Genomic DNA, 7,687 nt, shown 5'->3' with positions numbered 1-7,687 from the left:
TATTTTTTTTTTATATTGAAGTCTTGCCAGAATTTTTTTTTTATCAAATGGAAGCCATACATATAGAAGTCCTCAATTTCCTTATGAGTCATAAATCTTGAATAAAGATTTTACGTTATAGTTATTCCTTTAGATCACTATAAAGAGTTAATTAAGTTCTCATAAAAGATAATGTTAAATAGGCTATTTTTTTATCCAGAAAACGGGTAAATAATATTTTCTTTGAATGCTAAATGTTTGCTGATTTTCTTTGCAATATTTGCAGTCAGAAAATATATTATTTTTTAAAAAAATTATGCTTGTAAATTGATCTAAATAAATCTAATTTTGCTTTTCTTTCTTAATAACTGTCTTAAAATGAGTTTAATAAGATGCAGATAATTCTAAAAAACATTGAAAGTGCTAAAAACTTTTTATACACCTTTAGGTGAATTATTTTTTAGTCAAATATTGTATATTTCATAAGATGTATCAATATAGAGTAATTTTTGCACATGATGCACACTACAAAGTCAGTGGAAAATACCTTTAAAAGAAAGGTGTTGTTGTCTACTATTTAACTGATTTCGTTATTTTTAATTTTCCATACAACAAATGTTTTTTTCTTCATTTTGAAAATGTTATAAATACGAAGAAGGAGCTCATATTTTTCATTTAACGCGAAACAATAAATGAAAATAAATTATAATATACTTAAGATATATTTTTTTCAAAACATTTTATATATATATAATTAATTTTTACCTCAATAGAAAACAATTTTATATTTCATTCATATTGAAATATTAAATTATTATGCAAGTTTTATCTTTTATTTACCAAATTGATTACAAAATTATAATGCAAGTTTTATCTTTTTGTCACCAAATTGATTACCAAATTATTCAATCATAATAATTTATTGATTAATATTGAATCATTAGATTATTATGCAAGTTTTATTTTTTAGTTACCAAACTGATTACAAAATTATTCTGTAAGCTTTATCTTTCAATCACCAAATTCATTACAAAATTATTTTCAAATTATCCATCCTTACTGTAACTGGATTTTAATAAATATTTACTGCGAAAATACTCTTTTCAAAAATATTCCCAATTCTTCATTGTATAAATAAAACTTTCTACTATTGATGTCAGTATATAAATGACACACAATCGATCAAAAAGAAAACTGATAAATTAACTTATTAAAGAAATATAACATTCCTATTGAGATTAAAAGAAATTATTAAAAATTTCTCTCCAAATCTTGAAATTTTAAAGTAATCCATAATTAAAAATAAATTTTTATCTTTTTTTTTTTTTTTTTTTTTTTTTTGCTGATAAAAATATATTGAAATTCAATTATAGTTCCCTCGTAATAAAGTTTTCAGACGAAATATATACGCTGAAAAATTATTAATAACATTCATTATTTTTATAGATTTATAATGACTCTAAAAGCTTTAGAATGGATATTGAATGCAATTTCATTCTCCTTTTTATACAGTAATGGGAAGTCTTTCATAATCATGAATACATTAAAATCTATTAATGTTAAAATGTATTTGAATGTTTCGACAATCCTCGAACACTTCCCTGCTTTTAAAAATTATCTTCCTTGCGTTGCGAACCACTCTCGTAGATTCGATTTTTGTACAAATTTTGAGGTACTAGAGAATGGAAATTTTGCTTTAAGTATAGTAAAGTGAATATGGAGATTGCTTTACTGTTAGTTAATTATAACTTATTTAAAATAAAAGGATTCTAAAAAATATGTAAATTGTTGAAAAGGGATAGCTACTTCTATGTAATTTTGTTTTAGCCTCCAGATTCTATTAGATTCTAATAATTATCAATATTCATCTGTTTCCTTTTGAGTGCAATTTAATCAATTTTTGAAAAAAATATAGATAAATGAATTCAGAAGAAAAATAATTACTCTATCAGAAACTGTACTTATGAAGAATGAAACGTGTGTGATTTTTTTAAACTAAATTAAAATCTGCAATGAGTATTTTATGTTAGTGAAAACAAGTTTCCATTTCTCCACCAAAAGCTTCAGTGTAACATTTATCATTTGGAGAATTTATTATTACTGTTTCAGCAATTTTCTTTACGAACTATTTGCTAGTTTGATAATGAAGCATGAAAATTAAAAGCATGAATCCAATGTGAAGAAAAATCGTAAATCTTTAAAAAAAGCACATTCCAAAGTTAAATGCTTTGGTAGTATATCAATGAAAGAAATATGTTAATGACATATTCTATTTGTTCAACTGCAGTATTTACCACTGTTTTTGCAGAAGAAGAAATTTTTAAAAATTCAATTCCTCGTTTAATTTTAATAAATAGGGATATAAAAGAATTTCTTATTATTAAAGTCATGTTATACTAATAAATCACTTTGCGGAGTAATCTTACCGACATTTTCTCCTTTACTTTCCAATAAAGGTGTTGTTTCTTCTTTCCCCACATTAATTTATGGATTTCGAACAAAGACGTGAAAAGAACGAGTGCTCAGATTTTTGCATTCATAGCAAAGATCTGAGCACATCTTTCCACATGAGCACTTTGTGCTACATAGTATTCATTTTAATACTTTTTTTTAAAACAACTGAAAATAATATATGATAAAGAGCTAAAACTTTAAAAATAAAATTACATATCACATTTCATTTAAGTCATTGCGTTATGGAGTAATTACATTAATGTGTATGTGAAATTACAGAGGGAAATATAATCAATAAGACGATGGAGTTGGTTAAAAAAATCTACGCATCAGTTGCTTAAAATGTGCATTATCTTTTTTTCTTTCTAGGGCATTGCGGTTTTTAGTTATTGCCTTTATATAAATGCGAAAGTACAGACTATGAGTTAGACAACTTGACAAAAATATATGCATTAGATGGTAAAACTGTGTACGAAATTTCATTAAAGACCTTGAGATGACCTTGACTTTCATTGAGACCTAATCCCTTGAGAGATTTGCTTTGAATTTGGGAAAGATTTCCAATTTAATTGCTTGTTCACTAGTTAGCGAGCGACTGACAGATGAGCTTCCTGTGTATAGTTCTTGTTGAAAAAATTGGAAATTTTTCCCAAATTTGGTGTATATTTCAAATATTAAATTTCGTTTGTCTAGATTAAAGAAATAGAGTGACAAAAAAGCACAGCTCCAAAAATGGGTTTTTAGAATTCAGAGAAGTCTAAAATTTGAATATCTTTTGAACTGTGGTTAGAATTTTTTGAAGGTTCCAACTTGGCCATGATAATTTGGCTACTTTCTATTCTTTTACCTATAAACAGAATATTTTTTAGAAAGGGTAATTGTGAGAAATCATATCCAAAGAGAAAACAGATGAAGGTTATGATTAAGATTTTAACATAATACTGTTCGTTAACGGATTCTGAGACGACCACATTTCAACGACTCCATCTCATTAAGGGGTGAGACGCGGAACGATGAGTGCATTTCCGGTATTCCCTTTGATCTTGGATTTCCCCTATTAGATACTAATAGATGTAAACATCTCCTTCTTTCATCTTTCCTTTCACCCCTATTTTGACAAATTAAACCCATCCTAACGCATGCGCAAAAACACGGAGGGTTTTACAATTCGTTGCTGAAGAATAGAATATGGAATGAATCTTTTAAAAATTACTTATAATCAATAACAGTTTAATTTCATAAAATTTCTAATTTAAATATATTTGAATTCTAAGGTAGAATCTGAAGGTGAAGCAATTAAATCAATATCAGTTTTCAAATCATAAGAATAATCGTTACTTGAAATAGCATTAACTTTTATTAAGTATATAATATCCGGAAATAATATTTTTGATTATATAATATTTGTCTAAGCAAATATTACAAGTATTCTACAGCAATATAAAATATCGTTTCATAATTTCTCTTCAACAAATATTGATATCACATGATTTTATTTTGCACAATACAATTTTCAAATGTGCTCGCATTAAATGAAAATTGTTTGCTACAAACTTAATATTGCTTTGTCAAAAAATAATTTATTCTTTCATTCTGATCTAGAATTTCTTGTTTATTCTGTCATTCTGATCTAAAATTTCTTGTTTATTCTGTCATTCTGATCTAGAATTTGTTTGATAGACATGAGCAAAACAATATGGGATTAAATAAGCAGAATTTTTTATTGTCGCGCACGAAATACGTAATATAAAACCAGTAAAACAAATGAACAAAATTCTACAAAAATGAAACAGATTTGCTTTTTAAAGTGTTTTTTTTTTTCGCACTTTAGTCTTGAAAAGAAAATGTATGCAATTCCTATTTTTTGATCATGCAAAATTTCTTTTTAGCATCCTTAAACAGAGGTAGAAGAGGGTCTTTTTTCTTTTTCGTACTTGTTTTCTTTGTGCCTACAACGCATTGATGCTACTGAAATAAAAGAAAAAGAAAAAAAAAAAAAAAAACACGATGTGACACATTCATCGTATAAATAAAAGATTTTAAAAATTCAGTTTTAGCGAAAGGTGAATTTTCTTATTTTATCTATTTTATTTCCTTCGTTGTGATGTGTGCTTTGATATTGAATAAATACATAAAAAGTCACGTACACTTAAAAAAAAAATTCTTCATTCAAATGATTCTACATGTTAAAATGTGCAGTGATTGATTTTGAATAATTATTAACGATTTTTTTTTCAAACTGATTATATTTATAGACTGTAGTGCATATTGTATCAGGCATGATATAAAAATTGATCAAAACGCTCTATAAGGCAGAACATTCGTACCATATTTGATACGTTGTTATTTCTCAGATTGAAGTTGCTCGGATAAAATATTTTTCAAAATTTTAATTTTAAGATTCATCGATATGATAATATATTACTTCAGTTACTTTGTAGCAAATTATTGCATTAATCCATTTTTAATTGCTCTCTAAAATTAAAAAAAAAGTCTTTTAAAAGTTGCACATTTAAACTTTGTATGATTTTATCCTTAATTTCGATAAAATTTAAAAATAATTATAAGCATATTTTATATCAATTCATTTCCTAATTTTAGAAATGTATTTTTACATATATTATTTTATAATGTATGTAAATTTTATGTATTCGCATATTCTGACGATATTAAACCTATTCATATATTGTGTACATAATATTTTCTGCATTTAAAAGCAAATTTTAACACATATTTATAAATATTTTATAGACACGAATGCATCTTACATTTTTTTTTATCGTAATAGTGTTTAAATCATAATTTATATGATTCACAAGCCTTTGTATTTGTACACGATTTATTAGATTAAACGTTTTCTAATTCTGAAGTGTGTGAATTTTCTGAAATCAGTGCGAGTAACACTTTATTTGATCATTCTAATTAATAATTCTTTGTTCTTTTAAAATATTTCTTGTCATTACACAACAGAAACATTTCTATTACTTGGTATACTCAACAATGAAACGATGTAAAAATATTCTTTATCTAATTTAACATTAAAATAGCAGAGTTAAATATTTTTTGATCTTTCAAGACAAAAGAAATATCTCACGTTTTGAACCTTTCTTACCAGGATATTTATAAGATCAAAATCTTTGTTACTGCTTCCTGAAATCTACTATTCATTCTCATAAAGTAACAAAAGGTGAATTCAAATAAGATCACAAATCACATATAAAATATAAATCACAACTTTTTCTACAACTAAAATGAATACATAAAATATTCAAAGTAAATTTTACTGTGAGACTAAATTTGTTATGAAAGAACATACTGCACTTGGTTTTTTTTTGAGTAATATGTTTTGTCATGAACATATAACATATCATATATATGATTTATTTAAAATTTCTGAAGGGAATAAAATTTTTGAAGTATTTATATTTGACAAAGTAGAAGAAAAGATGTTACAACATATGTATAGAAAATATCATAAAAAAAACGTTATAGATAACAATTTCTTTAGAAATATAGGTAAAGAATTCATTTCATTCGCTGTATAATTTGCGCCAAAAGAAATTTAACAATAATAAAATGGCTGTATCTCAATATTTTTTTTTTAAATTTAAAATGTTGTTTGAAGAACAGTGAGATATGATTTCATTTTAGTTAAGAAGTTTAGAGCATGGTATGTTCATATGAATTATATACATTGTGGTATTTGCTGAAACATTATTATAAAAATAATATTTTCTACTCATAAGATATAAAAAAAATAAATGTTGAATTGGGAATTGGAAAATTAGAATATAGAGGAGGGGGTGAATGGAAATAACAATAGAACTTTGAATCATGTTATTTCCTTTGAAAGTTTTTATTTTAATTTATCAAATTATTACAGGAAAGTTTGGAACAAAGTTTCATTAAAAGTCTTCAGAAGCAATGTATTCTTCATCAAGAAAAAATAACAAGAGAACGTCCAGAACAAAAAAAAAATTAAATAAAAGAAAGTTGAAACTTATTAAAAGAAAGAGAAATGAAAATGATTCATATTTTAATTCAATTTTCATACAGTCACCCTTTAAAACAAATAATTAAAGGTAATGGTCTATTTAAAGCGGATTGCGATGTTTCAAAAAAATTTAAAAGATCTTTATTTATATATTTTCTTGCTAATATTCATCAATGGTCAATATTAATTTTCATATTGTGATTATGTTGTTAATTCATACTACTGTAAAAGCGATATTTACTTGAAATAGAGATTTTATGAATAAATAAGTTAATTTTTTTTTATAAATTTCAAATATTTAGTCTACTTAATCTTTAAAAGAATATAAATATAAAATGTAATGCATAAATTCATTAGCGTGCATAAGCAAAAAGAAATTAACTATTGAAAAAAAAACAGTTAAGCCAGTAACTTATTATATTATAAACCAATTAAAAGTCCATGGTAAAAATTTAAAAAAAAAATTATTTTTTTAAATATGAGAACAAAAATAAGATCCGGATTCGTGGAAAAGAATAAACTCATTTTAACAATTAATAATAATAAAAAAAACATCTTCCAACTTCATTATTTCGGTATTAAACCATTTAAACTTTTCCCTCTTATTTTACAATTTTCTTTTATATTTCTAAAAAAATCATTAAAAATTACTAATAAGTAACGACATAAACTGCAGCTAACAACCCTTATTAATGGAAACATAAAAAATGATGATGCGACAAAAAGTCATCATCTCGCTAGAAAAAAAAAAGACATATGAAAAGAAAAAAAAATCGCTGATGACGGAAATTATCTTAAAAGCCGAAATTCTGTCTGCCTTAGAAAGATGTTTGAAGTCGTCTAATGACGGAGCCATTTAATTATTGGGCTTTCCATTAAGAGCTTATCAAGGAATCTTTACTTTATCTTACGAGGTTTTGCCAGCTGGCTTTAATATATTTCAAATATGCTGAAAGGAATCACCAAGTTTCTCCAAAAATATGCAAGATACCATTCCTAAGAAATCTGTAAGGACTGAAGAAAGAGAATCACATTTGGTTTTTATCAAAATTATATTTATCGATTGCTTCAAAGGTAAGAATTGATCCATGACAATAAATCAGTCATTTATTTACAGACTAGAGTTGGAGAATCCTGATTAATATATTTTTGTTTAATTTTTTTTCAATTATGAATAGTATTGCTCTGACAAAATGAGTGAAATTATTCATTTAAATATAAACAATGGGAATCTTTCGCTAAATTCCTGACTCCCATATG

The sequence above is a fragment of the Argiope bruennichi genome, chromosome 8 (assembly GCF_947563725.1).
Source record: "Argiope bruennichi chromosome 8, qqArgBrue1.1, whole genome shotgun sequence".
Lineage (NCBI taxonomy): Eukaryota > Metazoa > Arthropoda > Arachnida > Araneae > Araneidae > Argiope > Argiope bruennichi.
Note: the sequence above shows the minus strand (reverse complement) of the source record.